Source organism: Bufo gargarizans, chromosome 1, assembly GCF_014858855.1.
Source record: "Bufo gargarizans isolate SCDJY-AF-19 chromosome 1, ASM1485885v1, whole genome shotgun sequence".
Taxonomy (NCBI): Eukaryota; Metazoa; Chordata; class Amphibia; order Anura; family Bufonidae; genus Bufo; species Bufo gargarizans.
This window is the reverse complement of record NC_058080.1, coordinates 84,824,424-84,847,454: the sequence shown is the minus strand read 5'-3', so window position 1 is coordinate 84,847,454 and position 23,031 is coordinate 84,824,424.

Here is a 23,031-nt window from a genome sequence, read left to right as displayed (position 1 = left end):
CTTTGTGACTTTTGTCCGTATTGTTGAATATTTCTGTTTGTGTGCACTTGAAGTAATTATGTTGTCTTGTCTCCTGCTCTCTAAAACAGGTGAAAGGTGAAAAAGATGACAAGGATGCCAGGTGCCAACCCGGGAGGGGGATCGAGGTGCTGGTAAACAGCCGGACCTCGATGCCTCATCCCAGACTGGCACCCAGCCCAAATCTACATGAACCCGAACAATTCCATCTCTGCGTTGAGACCTGCTGGAATTAGAGTGTCAAACTCAAAAATCCTTTTTGATTCTATTCTGGACATATGGGCTATATGATTGCCGCCCCTCCATGGCCTGCAAATTTTTTAAAAAGCCACATAGGTTTATTATGTTGATCACTAAAATGTTTAGATACAGAGTGTAATTGGAAGCCTTTCTTGATGTTTGCTATATGTTCAGCTACCCTCTTCTTGAATGGTCTTTTCGTTCTACCTACATACTGTTTGGAACGTGGACACTGTAAAAGATATAATACATCTGTTGAATCACAGGTGAGGCCGTCTTGAATTTTAAGGTAAAAGTAGTCGTTTTGCAATTGTTGCATCTACCGCACCCGTAAAAACCTTTTGTTGTCAGCTAATTTGATTTATTCCCATTTAATCTATTCTTGATGGTCGGTGCTACTTTAAGGCCTACTATATTAGGGGCTCTAGTGTATGTGATTCGTGGAATACTAGTGAGCTGGGGCCCAATCGTCTTATCACGCAAAAGATGATGCCAGTGTTTGCATATTATTTTTTAAACTGTCTTATCTTCAGAGTTGAATAGTAATCTGATACGAGGGGTGTCGTCATGTTCATGGTTTCTTTGTGTAGGTGTGAAAAAGTCATTCCTCTTCATATCTCTAACTCTATGCAATGACGTTTGTAACATGTGATTATGGTAAGTTTTTGCTGAAAATTGTTCCTTGAGTATTGTGGCCTCTCGTTCGAATTGTTCTTGCTCTGTGCAAATTCGCTTAATCCTCCTAAATTGGCTTGTTGGGATATTTAAAAGCCATCTTGGGAGATGGCAGCTGGTATAGAGGATGTAACTGTTTTTCATTACCGGCTTAGGGTACTTTCACACTAGCGTTTTTCTTTTCCGGCATAGAGTTCCGTCCTAGGGGCTCTATACCAGAAAATAACTGATCAGTTTTATCCTAATGCATTCTGAATGGAGAGTAATCCTTTCAGGATGCATCAGGATGTCCTCAGTTCAGTCTTTTTGACTTTTCCGGACGGAGATAATACCACAGCATGCTGCGGTTTTATCTCCGGCCAAAAAAACCGAACACTTGCCTGAATTCCGGATCCGGCATTATTTTCTACAGGAATATATTAGTGCCGGATCCGACATTCAAATTGCCGCATTGACAGATCCGGGACTCCGTTCTGCGCATGCGCAGACTTTTAAAAATGTGAAAAAAATAAATACTGGATTTGTTTCGCCTGATGACACTAGAAAAACGGATCTGGTATTGCAATGCATTTTTCTGACTGATCAGGCATTTTTCCGACTGATCAGGATCCAACGGAACTGCCTGTCGGAATCAAACAACACAAGTGTGAAAGTACCCTTACGATATGTACTGCATATTAACTTTTGTTGTTCTATATTGATGTTCAGATCCAAAAATTCTATTTGTGATTTAGGCTACTTTCACACCTGCGTTCGGTGCGGATCTGTCTGGTATCTGCACAGACGGATTCGCACCTATAATGCAAACGCTTGTATCCGTTCATTGTGTCAGTGAAACCGGATCCGTCCCCATTGACTTACATTGTAAGCCAGGACGGATCTGTTTGGCTCTGCATCGTCAGGCGGACATCAAAACACTGCAAGCAGCGTTTTGGTGTCCGCCTCCAGAGTGAAAAAAGGAGGCTGATCGGAGGCAAACTGATGCATTCTGAACGGATCCTTATCCATTCAGAAAGCATTGGTGCTAAACTGATCCGTTTTGGGCCTCTTGTGAGAGCCCTGAAATGCATCTCACAAGCAGACCCAGAAATGCCAGTGTGAAAGTAGCCTTACTTTTCTTGCTAACAAAGGATACATTTCTGTCAATAATATTAATGTGTTGTAAAAAGGTATTCAGATCTTCTTCTCCATCTTGTCAGATGAAGATGATATCATCTATAAATCTACGCCATAGCACCACCCTTGACCCCAGTTTTGGTCGAATGATGTCCTCCTCCCACTGGGCCATAAAAAGATTGGGGGCAAATCTGGTGCCCATGGCTGTCCCTCTTTCCTGTAAATAAAAATCTGAACCAAACACTAAATAATTATGGGTGAGGATGTAATTAATCCCCTCTAACACAAAACTAATTTTGTACAATCACTCAGAATTGAGAAAGCTCGTTGGAAGAACGAGTGAAACGTTTCCAAGAAATCTACAGTACGTCCAGTTGCCTTGAATTATTCTTTACAGATATATAATGTCCGTTGTGTCCTTAATGTATGATGGGATTTGTCTCACTGTTGGCTGTAATATCTTATCAATATACTGTGACAGGTTGGATGAAATTGAACCAATGCCTGATATGATGGGTCTTCCAGGATGGTTTGCCTCATCTTTATGAATTTTACAGGTACAATAGAATACTGGTAACCTTTTTTGTGAATCCACTATGTATCTGTGCTCACGTTCTAACAAGACACCTTTTTCACGTCCCCTGTGCACAATAGCCACTGAGGAAGAGGTTTGACACCTTGAAACGCGTATGGCAACTTTTGGTATCCCGATAATAGAAATCTACGAATGAGAAACAACTCGCTGTATTTCTGAAAAAGGTGACGTACTAAATCACGTTTGATGCCACGTGAGACGCCACCAAACACGTGATCAAACCAAGTTTCGATTCAGCTTCAATTCAAGCGCAATACGCCAATAGAGTACGAATCCTTTCTGGACTATTGTTGCTGGCACAGGAAAATAAATCTTCACCAAGCAGGCGTGCGGTCTGCCCAACCGAATAACCACCGAGAGGTGGTGAAGATACGGTAAAGAGACTGCTTTTACTTTGTATATCTTTTACTTCCTGTCTATGGGACTGCCGGCTATACCAAAGGTTCGTACATAGGAGTTTTGTATGTTGATTATATCAAGCCAACAGTGGTCACATACCTTACTGTTGAGTATATAAGTGACTCTATATGTTACCACTGGGAATAGAATCTGGAGGACTTTTAACATCTATGTGGTTTTTGATCATGTATATCAATCAACTTTAGATTATTACACACTATCCGATTTTTGTCCGATCATTCACCTGATCTTCTGGTATATCAACTATCCATCCTGGTATATCTACCATCCAGGTTTATACTCGATTTCCTGGTATATTTACCATCTGATCATTTATTTGATTTTCTGGCACATCAACCATCCGCGACCAACATATCATTTGCTTTTAATGTCATATATTTTATGGCATATGTTTTAGTATGAAGGTTTTAAGGTTTTATGTTTAATAAATGTAACAATTTGATGCAACTCCCTATGCTTTGAGTGCCCGTTATATACACACAATACTTATTTTTAGCTCCTTGTGACCCATTAAAAATATACCAGTAGAACCTCTTTAAGGGCTGAATAACCCATTATTATTTTGACTAAACTATTGAAGTGGTACAAAACCACAGTCATCCATAGTAATCAATAGGACTTACTTTCATTAATCTAAATGGAACAGAAAAAAAAATATCCACAGCAACAAAAGGTAAGCAGACTTGTCAAATCCATGGCTTCATGTTGCTGTAAGACATAAGTCGGGCACAGGTGAGAGAATATATTGTCACCTGGAACTGGTAAGCTGATTAATAAAAAGCATCAAGATGGGTGAAAATCTGTAAAGACAAATAGATTTGATGGCTAGAGCTACTGTGCTAGCCACTAGAATTTTTGGCAAGAAACTTGCATCTCTCTGCTCTGCAAATGAAGCATGACTAGAGGGACCCAAATATATTGAACTGACTTGGTAACACACCAAACAAATACAATTTTTATGAAAACCTATAAGTCAAACTGTGTTTCTTCTTTAAAATGTCTAGGGGTGAACCACTGCTTTTATTTTAACTTTTCTCTGGAGGACATTGTCAATACATAAATCTTCTCCAAGTAAAACTAAAGTGGGTGTACACAATCTTTTTTGTTTAAATCCCCCCTTCTCCAGCTGTGACCTGTGAAAGGAACTATACTTACCTGCTCCTTACTGCTTAGTACCATCTTTGTGTATGCTGGGTTATCATTTCCTGAATGTGGCCAAGCAGTGATCTTCTGCTTGAAAACACATCTCCACTGAAGCGATTAATTGGCTGCTGTGGCATGCATGTCTCCATCCATACAGGAAGTTTACTTACAGGGACCAGAAGTTCAGTGGAGACAGCATGGGACCCACGGAGCCAGAACTGAAAGATAGAGTGCAGGTAAGTATAGTTCCCTTCACAAGTCTCACTGGAGAAGGGGGGGGGGGGTTGTTTGAAGAAAAAAATGGAGAGCACTTTTAGGAATGAAGAGATCCTTAGCATGTCAATGCTTTCTTTCCTGTAGTGGACATGTCCTTATTCCATTTAGTTTTTTCTTCTGATGATCATGTCATTTGCATTTTTACTGCAAGGTTCCCCAAGCACCAGCTGTGAAAACTGAGGATCAATATCTAGAACCCTGACAATCACTTTAAATAAAACTTAGACAACAAAACATTTGATGAATGAGGGTCAGTCACAACTTTATTATTAAACACTCTGTTACCCAGGGCGGACTGGCCATATACTTGTCACGGCCCCGCCTGTGACATGGACTAGAAGATCGAGGAGACTGGCTCCACGTGATTGACAGCCTCTTTGGTTTCTCCTTTCTGTGTTGTTGCTGGGGATGACCACACCGCTGGTCTCAGGTGTAGCTTAAGTGGTCATTCCGTCTCCTCTATTTAGTCTGGCCTCACTCATCATGCTATGCGGTTGATAGCTCCTTGTTTGTGGAAGTTCTGGTGTTGGTTCTTTCTGAGTTCCTGCTCATCCGCATACTTCTGGAAGTTAAGTTTATCATCTTTGTTGTTTTCCCCTACCTGCTGATATTAGGCCTGAGGGGGTCTCCTATTCTGCAGGGCCCTGTTAGGGTTAGATAGGGCTTAGGTTCCTGCATATGAACATTCTTACCATCTAGGTCTGTTCATACTGATAGCAGTCAGGGCTCGGCGTAGGGACTCACTAGGTGCTGACCATTTCCCTTTCCCTAGGTTCCAGGCCTAATACCTGTTCTCTTCCCTTCTGTGTTCAGTGTGGAGTGTATTTAACAACACTGCGCCGTGATAATACCATACTCGGAAATTTCTAGGTGGGCGAATGCCCAGGGGGCCGCACAAGCCCACTCCACGGCCGCTGGCCAGGTACATAACGATCTGATGATCTCAGCATTAATTAATGCACGGAGTATCAGGTTCTTATGTACCTGGCCAGCAGCCACAGGTGCCCTCCTGTATTTCACTGTATCACTGTCCTGAGTATGGTTATAGGCAGTTTTTTATGCTGTACTTTGGTATTTGGTATTGTTGGGGTGGCATTTTGTGCTGCACTACATTATTGCTTGTATCACTTACTTCTGTTATTCCTGCCTACTTGTGTTGTCCTGCCTTCTGTCAATATTCTTAATGCAGCAGCCAGGGTCACCTATGTGTCAAGCCGCTACTCCAATGCCCCACAAAGATCTCCACAGTGCTGCAACCCCCTACATCTCTCATCTCTGTCTACCACCCTACCCATGCTCTCTGTTTAGCCAATGACTTACGTCTGACTTTCACCATAATCCAAACCTCTCACTCCCGTCTCCAAGACTTCTCTCGAGCTGCATTGGTTCTCTGGAATGCCCTACCCCAAGAAATCAGGTTAAATCACAACATACACAGTTTTAGGCGCTCCCTAAAAACACATATATTTTTAGGGTGGCCTATCACATGCCCTGATCTAACTCCTCTCCATATAGCCCATTTATCATTTCCTGAACCTGTACCTCCACCAAACTGTCCACTGCACCCATGCACCCAGAAGCACTTCATATATTAACTGCTGACTGGCTCATGCAGCTTTATATCTGCTCTCCTAGTCTCCCAAGATGGCTGGACCATTGTACAAAACAAACACTTTTCTGTCACCCCTATCTCTTCATAGATTGTAAGCTATTGTGAGCCGGGCCCTCATTCTTCTTGTTGTAATTATTGAGTTTTCTGTTGGTATGTCGTTTATGACCGTTTGTACATGAAACCCTGAACTGTAAATCGCTGTGGAATATGTTGGCATAGTATCTAAGGCCGAAAAAATACATTTGTCCATCAAGTTCGGCATGTAATCCTGCAAGTTGATCCAGAGGAAGGCAAAAAAAACTGTAAGGTACAAGCAAAATTCATCCAAGCCCCTCTTGAATTCTTTTATTGCACTCACCATCACCACCTCCTCAGGCAGAGAGTTCCATAGTCTCACTGCTCTTACCATAAATAATCCTTTTCTATGTTTGTGTACAAACCTTCTTTCCTCCAGATGCAGAGGATGTCCCCTCATCACAGTCACAGTCCTGGGTATAAATAGATGATGGGTGAGAGATCTCTGTACTGCCCCAGATATATTTATACATAGTAATTAGATCTTTCCTCAGTTGTGTTGATAATCTTTCAGGGTACTATAGTTTCCCCATTCCAGTTATTACTTTAGTTGCCCTCCTCTGAACCCTCTCCAGCTCTGCTATGTCTGCCTTATTCACAGGAGCACAGAACTGTACACAGTACTCCATGTGTGGTCTGACTAGTAATTTGTAAAGTGGCAGGACTATTTTCTCATCACAGGCATCTATGTCCCTTTTGATGCAACCCATTATCTTATTGACCTTGGTAGCAGCTGCCTGACACTGGTTTTTACTGCTTAGTTTGCTGTTTATTAAAATTCCTAGGTCCTTTTCCATGTCAGTGTTACCCAGTGTTTTACCATTTAGTATGTACGGGTGATTTGCATAACCTTACATTTGTCAGTGTTAAACCTCATCTGCTACTTCTCTGCCCAAGCCTCCAATCTATCCAGATCCATCTGTTGCTGTATAGTGTCCTCTTCAGTGTTAATTACTTTACACAGTTTAGTGTCATCTGCAAAAATTGATATTTTACTGTGCAAGCCTTCTACAAGATCATTATTGAATATATTGAAGAAAATAGGGCCCAATACTGATCCCTGAGGTACTCCACTAGTGACAGTGACCCCTCCAATACTGACCCCTGTGGTACTCCGCTAGTGACAGTGACCAAATCCAAGTGTGTACCATTAATAACCACCCTCTGTTTTTTATGATTGAGCCAGTTACTTACCCACATATAGACGTTTTCTCCCAGTCCGAGCATTCTTATTTTATATACTAACCTTTTATGTGGTACAGTATCAAATGCTTTGGAGAAGTCCAGATATACGACATCCATTGATTCATTGTTGTCAAGTCTAGAACTTACCTCCTCATAGAAACTGAATAAATTAGTTTGACATGACCGATTCCCTCATGAAGCCATGCTGATATGATGTTATTTGCTTGTTTTCATTGAGATCCTCCAAGATAGCATCTCTTAGAAAACCTTCAAACAGCTTACCCACAACAGATGTTAAACTTACCGGCCTATAGTTTCCAGGCTCTGTTTTTGAACTCTTTTTGAATATTGGCACCACATTTGCTATGCGCCAATCCTGTGAAACACTCCCTGTCAGTATAGAGTCTGCAAATATCAGAAATAAGGGTCTGGCTATGACATTACTTAATTCTCTTAGGATACGGGGGTGTATGCCATCTTGCCCTGGCGATTTGTCTATTTTAATCTTTTTCAGTCGCTGTTGTACTTCTACCTGGGTCAGACAGGGCACTTTAATAGCTTTGCTTTCTCCTTGTCACTCTCTGCAACTCTCTCCTCATTGCTCTGTAGAGGGCCGACACCTTCAGATTTATACTTTTTACCATTTATATAATTGAAGAACATCTTACGATTAGTTTTGTTCTCTTTGGCAATTAATCTCTTGGTCTCTAGTTTGGCCGCTTTTATTTGTTTTTTACATATTTAAATTTTTTCCTTATAGTTTTCCTTATAGTTTTTCAGTGCTTCCTCACTACCCTCTTGTTTTAGTGATTTAAATGCTTTCTTTTTGTCATTTATTGCCTTCTTTAAAGTTCTATTTATCCACATTGGTTTCTTCTTGTTCCTTAACCTTTTATTCCCATAAGGTATGTACCTCTCACAACCAGATTTTAGGATGCTTTTAAAAATATCCCATTTTGTGGCAGTTTTTTTTTTTTTGAGGACTTTGTCCCTGTTAGTTAGGCTTATTGCCTCTCTTGGTTGGCTAAAGTTTGCTTTTTTGAAGTTTGGTATTTTTGTTCCTCCCTGTAGATAAGCTCATTTGAAGGATAATTGGAAGGTTATTACTTTATGGTCACTATTTCCCAGGTGTCCTCCAACCTGCACATCTGTTGTTCTGTCAGGTCTATTGGTTAATACTAAGTCCAGTATGGCTGTCCCTCTAGTCGGGTCCTGAACCAGTTGGGAAAGGTAATTGTCTTTGGTTATTGCCAAGAATCTGTTTCCTTTATGAGATGTACAGCTTTCAGTTTCCCAGTCTATATCTGAATAGTTGAAGTCCCCCATAATAACCACCTCATTATGATTTGCCCAGTCATAGCTATCATCCAGCCATGTCTCAGTTATTCCCACTATGTCATAGTCCTCCTCACACATCACTCATTCCAGTTCACCAGTTTTATTAGTCAGGCTTCTGGCATTAGTATACATACAATTAAGAGGTTTATGTATAATTTTTAACCTACATCTTTCCTTCTGAACTGTTCTAGTCCCTCTTTCCATTCCTCCCCCAGTCCCACTACCTTGCCCCCGGTCTCTATCTGCACTATCTTCCCCTCCTATAATGTAATTTCCCTCCCCCCCAGTCCCTAGTTTAAACACTCCTCCAACCTTCTAGCCATCTCCTCCCCCAACACAGCTGCCTCTTCCCCATTGAGGTGCAGCCCGTCCCTACGATAGAGCCTGTAGCTGACAGAGAAGTCGGACCAGTTCTCCAGGAACCCAAACCCCTCCTTCCTACACCAGTTCTTGAGCCACTTATTAGCCTCCGTAATCTCCCACTGTCTTTCTAGTGTGGCTCATGGCACAGGCAGTATTTCGGAAAACACTACCTTTGAGGTCCTTGCCCTAAGCTTTTGACCTAAATCCCTAAAATCATTAGGAAGGACTCTCCACCTTCCTCTAACCCCAGCCCCTCCCAGTAATCTGTCAACCCAATCTGTGATGTGCCGAACTCTAGCACCAGGAAGACAACACACTGTTTGGCAATCACGGTCTTTGTGACAGATTGCCCTTTATGTACCCCTAATGATAGAGTCTCACACTACCAGCACCTGTCTGCCCTGCCTTGCTCTCCTGATCCTCTGCTTACTGGAGCTGACATTCCCCTGACTGGCAGAGTAAGTGTACGGCTGCAGCAGTGCTGTCCCTGAATCGACATCCGCCTCATCTGACAACCGTACAAATTTGTTGGGTTGTGACAGATCAGGGCTAGCCTCCCTTGCACTCTTCCCTCTACCCCGCTTTCTAACTGTTACCCAGCTAGCTACCTCACTTTCCTCGCTTTCACCCTCCCTCTCAACTACCCCATAGAGTGCTTGCTCAGTGAGCAGCAAACTCTTTTCCAAATTGTTAACGCCTCTCAGTGTTGAAACTCGCCCGTTTAGAAACTCAATTTGTGATTCCAAACGGCTAATTTGCTCACATTTTGAACAATGATATACACCCTCTAATGGCTGTTCCAGGACTGCATACATCAGACAAGATATGCACTGAATTGCGCTGTCAATTATGGAACACATACTAATGGGGATTACACAATGAAAAATACAATATAATGCAGTAATAAGAAACTGATTTACTGCAGTCCCCCACTGAAGTCCCTGAATCTGAAGTCACTTAATCTAAAGTCGCACACTTATACAAACACTCACTTTAATCAAACACGCGACGCGCAAACTCGCGTTATATGCTTGCTTATATAAATGAAGCTCATAAAACCAGCCTGTTTTGTTTCCTCTGGATCCAAATATGAATAAAGATTACTATTATTATTTGCACTGACATACAACTAGGGGACACTTTTAAGTTTTTTCAAGGGCCAGTTTAAGTTCCCAGTCCACCCTTGCTATGACCTATAAACTGTAAGGTACTTATGACACATATCACTTGGAAGTGGTGGGCCAGCCACTTGTCTCCCCATGATTGAGTCTACCCTTTTACCATATCTGTATCGACCAATCACTAGCTGTGACTTCAACTGAAAAAATACATAATAAATTATTATTATTTATTATTAAAGCACCATTTATTCCATGGCTCTGTACATATGAAAAGGGGTGTATATATATATATATATATATATATATATATATATATATATGTATATATATATATATATATATATATATATATATTGCAGACAATTGCAATAGGCATCAACAAGATGAGTTACAAACTGGTACAAAAGTAAAAAGGACCCTGTCCATGAGGGCTTACAATCTATAAGGTATGGGGGAAGGACACAGTATGTGAGGGTAAAGCTGGTCATAGGGGTATAGCAGCAGAGTTACTGTAGGTTGTATGCCTGTCTGAAGAGGTGGGTTTTCAGGTTTCTTTTAAAGGATTCCACTGTAGGTGAGGGTCTCATATATGAGGATAGGGCAGAGAGTTTCAGAGTATGGGGGGAAACACGGGAGAAACTTTGGAGGCGATTGTGAGAAGAGGTGATAAGAAGAGGAAAAGAGAGAAGCAGGTCTTGTGAGGATCGGAGATTATGCGTTGGGATGTATCGGGAAAGTAGCTCAGAGATGTACTGTATGGAGGGGACAGGTTGTGGATGGCCTTATACTGTATGTATTTGTTAGTATTTTAAACTGAATTCACTGGGCAATGGGAAGAAAGTAAAGGGATTGGCAGAGAGGAGAGGCAGAGGAATAATGGGTAAAAAGGTGAATGATAAATTCTGTTTTATCCATGTCAGATATGACATACAGTATGCTAAACTTACAAGCCTATAGTTTCCAGTCTCTGTTTTCGACCCCTTTTTGAATATTGGCACCACAATTGCTTAGAGCCAATCCTGTGGAACGCTCACTGTTAATTTATAGTCTTGAATATCAAAAATAATGGTCTGTATGTGACATTACTTATTTATCTTAGGATACGGGGGTGTATGCCATCTGGTTCTGGCGATTTATCTATTTTAATCTTTTTAAGACACCGCTGCACTTCTTCCTAATGGGGAAATTACTTTTACAATCTGCATTTCATCTGACAGTTGATTTTTCTCAGTGAATACAGTGCAGAAAAAAATATATTTAATAGCTTTTCTTTCTACTCATCCCTCTCTGCAACTTGCCCCTCATCAGTCTGTTGAGGGCTGACACCTTCTCTATACTTTTTACTATTCATATAATTGAGACCCATATACCCATATTTTAGTCATAATAGATCATAGAACGCATATAAGATACTGAAAGGGAGACATTTTAGCATTTCATGAAAAAAATAACAAATTTAGAACTTGATGGCAGTAACACACCTGCAAAAAGTTGGGACAGGGCCATGTCTGCCATTGTGTAGCATCCTATCTTCTTTTAACAACAGTCTGTAAACATCTGGAAAGTGATGACACCGATTGCTAGAGTTGTGGGAGAGGAATGTTTGGCCCATTCTGTCTGATGTAGGATTCTAATTGCCCAACAATCCAGTTCAGCACCCAGACTCTTCTTCTGCAAAGCCATGCTGTTGTGATAGATACAAGGCCTTCCCTGAAATATGCAAGGTCTGTTCAGCATTGATAATGCCTTACCAAATGTGTAAGCTGCCCAAGCTATAGGCACTAATGCAATGTGCTGATAGCAAGTTGGATTGTCCCTCTCCTCTTAAGGGCTCATGCACACTACCGTTGTTGTTTTGCGGTCCGTTTTTCACTGATCCGTTGTTCCGGATCTGAGTTTTTAGTTTTTTTCTCTGATTTAAGTCCTCTTACGTTCCGTTATTCCACAAAACATATCTGTATGGTTTACGTATACGATCCGTTTTTTGCCGATCAGAAACAGTAACTTATTAATCACCAAACACATGAGCAATTTGGGCTGGGCATAGCATTTCTACAGTATTGAGCCGCAAAATACAGATGAAATACGGATGACATACAGATGTGTTCCGTGTGCGTTCTGTATTTTTTGCAGACCCATTGATTCGAATGGGGCCTCGGACCGTGATTTGCGGACAATAATAGGACATGCACTACTTTTTTGTTGAACGGCCATGTGGACAAACGGAAACGGAATGCACATGGAGTAACTTCTGTATTTTCTACAGCCTCATTGAAGTGAATGGGTCCGTATATGGTCCGCAAGAAAAATGGAACGAAAGCGGAAAGAAAATAAGTTTGTGTGCATGAGCCCTAAATCTGCAGAACACAGCATCCATGGTTTTCAAAAGGAATTTCAAATTTAGATCTTGATCTGATAGAACTATTTTCCATTTTGCCTCAGTATATTTTAAATGAGCTTAGGCCCAGAGAAGACAGTGGCATTTATAGATCATGTTGACATATGGCTTCTTTTTTGCATTTATGGATTATATAGAGAGCTGTGTTCACAGACAATGATTTCTGAAAGTGTTACTGAGCCCATGCATTGATTTCCAGTACAGAATCATGCCCGATCACGAGCATCCAATAATGTCCTTTGCACACATGTATTTCTCTAGATTCTCAGAATCTTTTCATGATATTATGTACTGTTGATGGCAGAATATTCAAAGTCTTCGCATTTTTACCTTGAGGAATATTTATTTCTGGAATTGTTAAAAAATTTTAGATCCAGTTTTTTGGGCAAACATCTCCCCATCTTTGCTTCTGAGAGACTCTGCCTCTTTTACATGCTCTTTTTATACCCACTTATGTGACTTAGTAAAAATTTCTCCTCCAGTTGTTTTTTTATTAGCACCACTTACTTCTCCAGTCTTTTGTTGCCCCTGTCCGAACCTTTTTGAGATGTGTTTTTGGCATCAAGTTCTGGAATTGTTCCAAAATTTTAGATCCATTTTTTTGGGCAAACATCTCCCCATATTTGCTTCTGAGAGACTCTGCCTTTTTTACATGTTCTTTTTATACCCACTTATGTGACTTAGTACAAATTTCTCCTCCAGTTGTGTTTTTATTAGCACCACTTACTTTTCCAGTCTTTTGTTGCCCCTGTCCCAACCTTTTTGAGATGTGTTTTTGGCATCAAGTTCTTTCATTTTTTTCATGAAATGGTAAAATGTCTCACATCTGATATGTGTTCTAAAATATGGGTCTATGAGATTTGAAAATCATTGCATTCTGTTTTTATTTATATTTATTTATATTTTAATTGTCCCAACTTTTTGGAATTAGGGTTGTGATAACCCACATAACTAGACAAAGAATGTCTTTTATTGCTGTTTTCGAAGAGTTCTGTTGCTATTAAAGACATTTTAGACATGCAAATAAAAAATAACCAATACATTAATTCATTAGAATGGCTTGTACAAATGTTCTGTACGAGCTCTGAGGTAAGAAGATAGCTAGGCTGAAGGTCTGCTCAATAAGAACATTTTTAAATCGATGAATATACTGATACTGTGTCTATTTTATGGTAATTTCATCAAAAATAGATTACAAATTGTGGCAATCAGCTTTGATGCATTAATACAGTTTATTATGCTTAAACAGCTGCATCCTATTCATTATATTTCCTAACATTTTGAAAAGTTCAAAGAATGAATTGACCTGTCATGTTATCTTGATATAATCGGAAGAGTATAACTGAATCCTAATTACCAGGTTAATGAGTCTACAAAATAAAAACTCTATGTAAATCAACCAGCCAGACCATGATCATTGAAAAACACTGGGGACTAAACATTGAATATTTATGTAGCAAAGAAGGATCGGCACTCACTTTCATGACGATATGAAGAGACTTTTATTCAAAGCATGATAGCATCACCAGTGACACTGATGATGCTATTATGCTTTGAATAAAAGTCTCCTCATATCGTCAAGAAGGTGAGTGCCGGTCCTCCTTCACTATATACTTGTGGGATGCCTTCCCTGGACGTGTGCACAATGTGCAAACCACAGTGCCGACCCATCTTCTTCAATAAACATTGTATATTGATGGAATCATGGATGTCAGATATGAAGTAGGGATTGGTATATCTATAGATAATTAACAGTCATAGACAATGGAATATACCTCATATAGAGCCATCTCCCCAGAGGAGTGATTTTGTCCTATTGCACAAATCCAAATCCAATGCAGCTAGCCAGTAATAAATAAAATAAATCTCAGATTTAATTTCCTAAACTGCCTTCTTTGCAGTGACCAACAAGCCGATACATTCCATTCTGCAAGCAGTTACTGTACCACTTCAGGTCAATCAAGTAATTTTCCTGATGATCATGCTGGCACAGAAAGCAAGCCTGTGCAATAAGGAGTGAAGTAATGGCTGTTATAAACAACTGTAGCCCTGCTCTAATGGTGGCGATCAGAAGAACTACTGATCTCTTCCTTTGAACTCTTTGAATGCCATGATCAATGGTGATCGCAGCATTCATTGGAGGAGACTGAAGAAGGATCACCCTTTAACTGTGTTACAGGGAATCTCACGATCAAGGCACATACATAGTGTGTTCATTGACGATAGTACATAAAATTAAAAGTAACCCTATGGTATTTTGAAAATGATGCAATCAAGATTTTTTATTTTTTTTATTGGAGCTCTAAACCCACAAATGCATTTTTTGCAACAAATAAACAAAATATAAGGGTGAGTTCACATCTGCATTATTAAATTCTGTTATAGGTTCTGTTATAACAGAGTTATAACGAAAATCTAGGACGGAGTGAAAAACGGAAGCCTTTAAGAGGCATTTTGTTTATGGGGCCAAATAACAAACGGTTCCATTTGTTTCGACTATTTTTTGCGTCATGTATAATGGAAACAAAAGGAAATGTTATTTGGCCCCATAAACATCAATTAGGACAGAGCAAAACAGAATGTCGTTACTCTCCGTTATTATTCCATTGCAACGGAACCTACACTCACCTAAAGAATTATTAGGAACACCATACTAATACGGTGTTGGACCCACTTTTGCCTTCAGAACTGCCTTAATTCTACGTGGCATTGCTTCAACAAGGTGCTGATAGCATTCTTTAGAAATGTTGGCCCATATTGATAGGATAGCATCTTGCAGTTGATGGAGATTTGAGGGATGCACATCCAGGGCACGACGCTCCCGTTCCACCACATCCCAAAGATGCTCTATTGGGTTGAGATCTGGTGAGTGTGGGGGCCATTTTAGTATAGTGAACTCATTGTCATGTTCAAGAAACCAGTTTGAAATGATTCGAGCTTTGTGACATGGTGCATTATCTTGCTGGAAGTAGCCATCAGAGAATGGGTACATGGTGGTCATGAAGGGATGGACATGGTCAGAAACAATGCTCAGGTAGCCCATGGCATTTAAACGATGGCCAATTGGCACTAAGGGGCCTAAAGTGTGCCCAGAAAACATCCCCCAAACCATTACACCACCACCACCAGCCTGCACAGTGGTAACAAGGCATGATGGATACATGTTCTCATTCTGTTTACGCCAAATTCAGACTCTACCATTTGAATGTCTCAACAGAAATCGAGACTCGTCAGACCAGGCAACATTTTTCCAGTCTTCACAGTCCAATTTTGGTGAGCTCGTGCAAATTGTAGCCTCTTTTTTCTATTTGTAGTGGAGATGAGTGGTACCCGGTGGGGTCTTCTGCTGTTGTAGCCCACTTTTCTTTCCCATTCTGACATTCAGTTGAAGCAACTGCCATGTGATTGGTTGACTAGATAATCGCATTAATGAGAAATAGAACAGGTGTTCCTAATAATTCTTTAGGTGAGTGTATACCGAAATGTAATAACGCAATGCGAACCAGCCTTAAATTGTAAAACATTAAAGTGGTTTCCTGAGATAATAAAAAATCTTTGACAACCCTTCTAATGTCTTAAAATAATAAAAAAAAATTTAGGGAAAGGTTTTAAAAAATCACATATTCACCCCATACTATAGCTTGTTCTCTGTAGATCTCTTTCAGTACTTTTATCACTGTTTGTTTTCAAGGTCACATGACCACCGCAGCCAATTATTGTCCTCAGAGATCTACAACTGAGGATGTTGCTTGGCTACAGCTGAGAAGTGATCATTCCAAGGAATTCACTGTGCATATCACAAACTACAGTGACATGCACAGTAGCGTGCCTGGATTCAGCACTTCACCGCTGCAGCCAGTCAATGTCCTTAGCTGAAGACCTCTGAAGACAATGACTGGCTGTACTAGTCACATAACATATCCAGGCACATCAAATGCTGCAGAGAACAACACTGGAGTAATAGGTGAGTATATGTTTTTTTTTAAGACACTGTAGGGGTTAACTGAGATTTTTAATTATTTCAGATGAGGGTGGCTTTAGACTATGTGTTTTTGTTTAAATCATCACCATTTTAAATCAGTTTTTTAGGACGGAAAAAAAAGTCCTGTCTGCAGGATTTGTTTCTACATTCAAAAAAGCGGATTCATGAGAGAGCGTCCCTTCACGTCCATTGTAGTCAATGACAGACGGATATTAAAAGTATTGTTTTTTCATTCATTACGCTTTTTATTGTAAGTTTTTTCGGTATGAACATGCGCAGAACCAACAGGAAACTTCCAAACGTAGACGAAAAAAAAAAACAGGGAGGATCATGTGACAGTCACGTAAGCGCTACTATTCGCCATATTGGGATGCAGATGGAAGTGGCATTGGTCAAGTTGTGAAAGCCACAAGAAAAGGGCATGAATTTAAACAAAATAAAAGTTTTTATTGAACACTATACATATGTTCCACAGAACACCTGTTTAAATCTTGAAAACATTACTGGGGGCTGAGATGAGGCTAATGAGGGCTGCTATGAGCCAAGTTGGTGCTGCAATGAGGCTAATGGGTGCTGCTATGAGGCTAATCTGGCTGAGATGAGGCTACTGGATGGTTGTTATGAGCCTAATGGGGGCTGCTATGAGGCTACTGGGGGCTGCTATGAGTCTACTTGGGGCTGCTATGAGGCTAATGGGGGCTGCTATGAGGCTAATGGGGCTGAGCTTAGGCTAATGGGGGCTGCTATGAGGCTAATTGGGACTGCTATAAGGCTAATGGGGGCTGCTATGTGTCACGGATGGTGTAACAGAAAACAAGAAGTTACAAATAAGGATCCGACTGTCTTGATCCGAAACTAAGGAACAAAAGGGTGACCCCTATTTAAGCCCTGAAACTCTCCCTGTCTTCTCAGCCTATGCAAAGATCTCTATGATAGAAAATTGCATGCCCTCGTGCCTCGACTGTATGACACCTGAACACCCCATAATAGTGAGGGGACACGACCACCGGTTCCCTACACTTAATACGGAGGGAGTCAGGGTCACCTAGGATCAAGCAAACAGGAAAACACAAATCAATGAACAGACTTATCTGTAGAAGCATCAGTTGTAGCATCCAGCATGTACACACTCCAGGAAGTTGTATAAACCGCAAAGTGATGCAGTATGGGAGGGGATTTAAAGGGATGCAATCAGTGCAACTAGATGACAGCTGAGATAGAGAGAAACGAGATGACAAAACGAAAGCAAAACAAAAGAACCTCAAGCAGGAGGAACGTCTGTCAGAGCTTCTCAGATGTCTGGTGGTGACAGTACCCCTCCTTCTACGAGTGGACTCCGGACACTCAGAGCCCACCTTCTCAGGATGGGACCTATGGAAAGCCCTGATGAGACGAGTGGCCTTAATGTCCGTCACTGGGACCCACATCCTCTCCTCAGGACCATAACCCTCCCAATGAACGAGGTACTGGAGAGAACCACGGACAACACGAGAATCCACAATCCTAGAGACCTGAAATTCAAGATTACCATCAACCACAATTGGAGGAGGAGGCAAAGACGAGGGTACAATGGGTTGGACATAAGGTTTTAATAGGGACTTATGAAAAACATTATGGATCTTCCAAGTCTGAGGAAGATCAAGACGGTAGGCAACAGGATTGATGACGGACAAGATTTTGTAAGGCCCAATAAATTTAGGACCCCGCTTCCAGGAGGGAACCTTCAATTTGATATTCTTAGTAGACAACCACACCAGATCACCAGCATTCAGGTCCGGACCAGGCACACGTCTCTAATCCGCCACACGCTTATATCTCTCACTCATGCTCTTTAGATTATCCTGAATCTTTTGCCAAATAGATGACAAAGATGAGGAGAATCTCTCCTCATAAGGTAAACCAGAAGACCCCTCTCCAGAGAATGTCCCAAACTGCGGATGAAACCCATATGCACTAAAAAATGGCGACTTATCAGAGGACTCCTGACGACGGTTATTCAAAGCAAACTCAGCAAGGGACAAAAAAGAACACCAATCCTCCTGATTCTCTGCCACAAAACAGCTCAGATATGTCTCCAGATTCTGATTGACGTGCTCTGTCTGGCCATTCGACTGCGGGTGGAAAGCAGAAGAGAATGACAACCGAGCCCCCAAGCGAGAACAGAAGGTGTTCCAGAATCTGGAAACAAACTGCGTGCCCCTATCAGAGACTATGTCTGAAGGAATGCCATGCAATTTGACAATGTGATCAATAAATGCCTGCGCCAGCGTCTTAGCATTGGGCAATCTAGGAAAAGGAATGAAATGCGCCATTTTGCTAAAACCACCACCAGAATCACAGTCTTCCCCGAGGAACGAGGCAGGTCCGTAATGAAGTCCATGGACACATGTGTCCAAGGACGGGAAGGAATGGGTAATGGAAGAAGAGGACCTGATGGCAGTGAATGAGGGACTTTGGCATGAGCGCAGGTCTCTCAGGCTGCCACAAAACCCTCAACCGACTTACGAATTGCCGGCCACCAGAATCTCAGAGCTATGAGATCCACTGTGGCTCTACCCCCCGGGTGCCCAGCAAGGACAGTATCGTGGTGCTCCTTAAAAACCTTGTGTCTTAAAGCGAGAGGCACAAACAACCTCCCAGGAGGACAAAGATCAGGAGCCTCTGCCTGGGCTGCCTGAACCTCTGCCTCCAATTCAGGATAAAGAGCAGAGACCACCACACCTTCAGCCAAAATGGGACCCGAGTCTTCAAAATTCCCACCTCCTGGAAAGCAATGTGACAGGGCATCTGCCTTCACATTCTTAACCCCAGGGCAGAACGTGACAACAAAATTAAACCTTGAAAAGAACAAAGACTATCTGATCCGAAACTAAGGAACAAAAGGGTGACCCCTATTTAAGCCCTGAAACTCTCCCTGTCTTCTCAGCCCATGCAAAGATCTCTATGATAGAAAATTGCATGCCCTCATGCCTCGACTGTATGACACCTGAACACCCTATAATAGTGAGGGGACACGACCACCGGCTCCCTACACTTAATACGGAGGGAGTCAGGGTCACCTAGGATCAAGAAAACTGGAAAACACAAATCAGTGAACAGACTTATCTGTAGAAGAATCAGTTGTAGCATCCAGCATGTACACACTCCAGGAAGTTGTATAAACCGCAAAGTGATGCAGTATGGGAGGGGATTTAAAGGGATGCAATCAGTGCAACTAGATGACAGCTGAGAGAGGGAAACGAGATGAGAAAAATAAAGCAAAACAAAAGAACCTCAAGCAGGAAGTTCTGAAGAACGTCTGTCAGAGCTTCTTAGATGTCTGGCGGTGATACTATGAGGCTACTGGGGGCTGATGAGAGACATGGGTCTCTTATCTTCAGTCTGATTGGTGGCCAATCACATTTGTGACTGACCGGACAGGTCTAATTACATTGGGGATATGATTGGTGTTCTGACCTTCTGTGTAATGAAAATATTTTGTTCTTATTGTCCCCCTCTAAAACCTTTGGTGCATCTTGGGCCAATGCGTCTAGCGAAATATGTCAATTGAAGAGCTTGTATTAAAACGCTTCTTATTTGATTTGTTTTTCAGATGTCTTCGCCTTCTCCTTCGGTTGGCAGTCGAAGTACTCCACCATTTCAGAATATGGTAATAAATCAATAGAAAAATATTAATTTTAATAATGTTGATAAAGATATATCTATTTAACATACAATAAATTTTTATATATTTCAGGGAGATTCTCCCACTGAATCCTCTGATGCTGAGAAATTGAGGTTTTCTCCAGAGCCAATGGAGGCAGTAAGTGGGAAATATTTATCCACCGATGTGTACTGTGTAGAATGGATGCAGATTCCTAAATGAATAGGTCCATGATCGGCCAGCACCGACCAACAATACAGATGACTATGCATTGGAACCACTCTGTAGAAAATTACTTTACATAAAAGAGTGTACATGGGTGATGTCCTTATTTTTCTACACGGCAGGCACACGGCGATGAGTCCTAACTGTGTATTTCTTTTCAGACACATGAGGGCACACATTCCAACAACTCCAGTTGCATTGAAACTCCAAGAAGTAGTCATCAACAAATCGAGGATATGAGTATAAATTCTTATGATCTCTAAACCAATCAAAAACTATTATAAATATTGTTTATTAGGAAACAAGCAGGCAAATTGACACTACGTCAACTGTTCAAACCAGAATTTCTAGGCGCGGTGGTCGTGGACAGCGTGGGCATGCTGGTCTTCGAGGACGTGGAGGACGTGTGAGTAGGCACATGGGCAGTGCTGTGAGTTGGCCACACTGGCCCCATCATATAGTATTGTAGGTCGCCTCTTACTGTAGGATAATAATTAAACCTAAATATATTTCATTTCCTTCTGTTCAGTGACCTGCATTGCCAGCACCGACATACAGCTTTCTCATAGTACTCTTGTCCAGCTATGTGATTAACCCGTCGCATGGAGTGTTATTACCGCTCACTTGAGGCAATACAGGGTGCAGTTTAAAGCTTAAAGACCTTAGGGTGGCACTTTTAAAAAATTACTAAAAGTGGCCCCGTTTTGAAGTTGGCTCAAAATTGATGGAAGACAGGGTCAACACAAGTAGTCTAGGAAATCAATACCCCAAAAGAGGCACATAAAGACATCACAGGAGAGCCACAAAACAAAGTCCATAACTAAATACTGTTGCCACCAGCCCAAAATACATCCCCCCCAAAAAAATGTTACTGTATGGCCGCGAGGATTGCTTAAGTGGCCCTATTGGACATTGGCCCACCCGGAAATTTATGTGACGCTTCAATATGGCAGCAACCATCCCCTAATGGACGTAGCTGGAACTGACTGACAGGGCCCCACATAAAATTTTTAACATTTACCACATTCTTTCCCCCTTTTCTTTATATTGATTACCACACACAGAAAAAGACATACACACAAAATATAACATGAAGGAAACCGAAAAAATTATATTATTTTTCAATAACAGTCATATGACGTGGGCAGTGCTGGCACTTTCACTATGTTCTATATACATTCTTCTACAAAAACAGTCATATGAAGTGGGCATTGCAGGCAGATTCACAATGTTCTGTCTACATTTATAAATTAATGCTAATATTTGTTTTTAACAAAATAGGGTCATAGATAGGGTTGAGCAAACCTGAACTGTAAAGTTCGGGTTCGTACTGAACTTTAGGATTTTTGGACCCCGGACCTGAACTTTTCAGTAAAAGTTTGGGTTCGGTGTTCGGTGAGTTAATGGCGCTTTTTGAAAAGCTGCAGAGCAGCCAATCAACAAGCGTTTTACCCTTGTGCCCTTAGAAGCCATCACAGCCATGCCTACTATTGGCATGGCTGTGATTGGCCAGTGCAGCATGTGACCCAGCCTCTACATGAGCTGGAGTCACGTAGCGCTTGCACGTCACTCTCTCTGATTAGTGTAGGGATAGGATGCTGCTGCCGTGAGGGAGAGAATAGGACAGAATCTTTAATCTGAAGTGCTTGTTAACTCAGCGATCTACCTAAATTTTGTTTTGTGGGTGCAGTGCACAATCTTTTTTACCTGCCCTGAGACCAGTGTCCCAGAAAAAACTTTTATCCGTCTGTTAGTTAGGTGGGTGACGGCGGCCATTTTATGCAAGTTCTGTGCACCAGCACAGCATTTGTGCATTTGTGACAGTCAAATAGAAGCTTGAAATACTGCAATTGTATTCTGGGATTAAAAAAAATCACCCATTTTTGCCAAGACCCTACATTTGGGCCTTTGCAGCATTTGTCTGTGTGCAATTTAAACTTGAAATACTGCAATAATTTTCTGAGTTTTAAAAAACAACAATTTTTGGCAATACCTTCCATCTGGGGCCTATGCCGCATTTGTCAGTGTGCAATTTAAGCTTGAAATACAGCGATCATTTTCCGTTCTTTTTAAAAAACACAATTTTTGGGCAAAATATTTGTTGCATCTGTCAGTGTGAAATACAAGCGTTATATACTGCTGTCATATTCTGTTATAAAAAAAAATACCATTTAGGGCAAAATCCTAATTTTGTGGCGTTTGCTGCATCTGTCGTTGTTAAATACAAGCTTGAAATACACCAATAATTTTCTGGGTTTTAAAAAACACCCTTTTTGTGCAAAATACTAAATTTTACAGCACTTGCTGCATCTGTCAGTCGAAATACAAGCGTTATATACTGCTGTCTTATTCTGTTATAAAAAAAACACCCATTTTGGGCCAAATACTAAATTTGCGGCGTTGGCTGCATTTGTCAGTGTGAGATACAAGCTTGAAATACTGCAATTATTTTTTAGGTTTAAAAAAACATCCAATTTTGGCACTACCCTTCATCTAGGGCCTATGCAGCATTAGTCAATGTGCAATTTAAGCTTGAAATACAGCGATAATTTTCTGGGTCTTAAAAAACAAACACTCTTTTTGGGCAAAACACAAAATTTTACAGC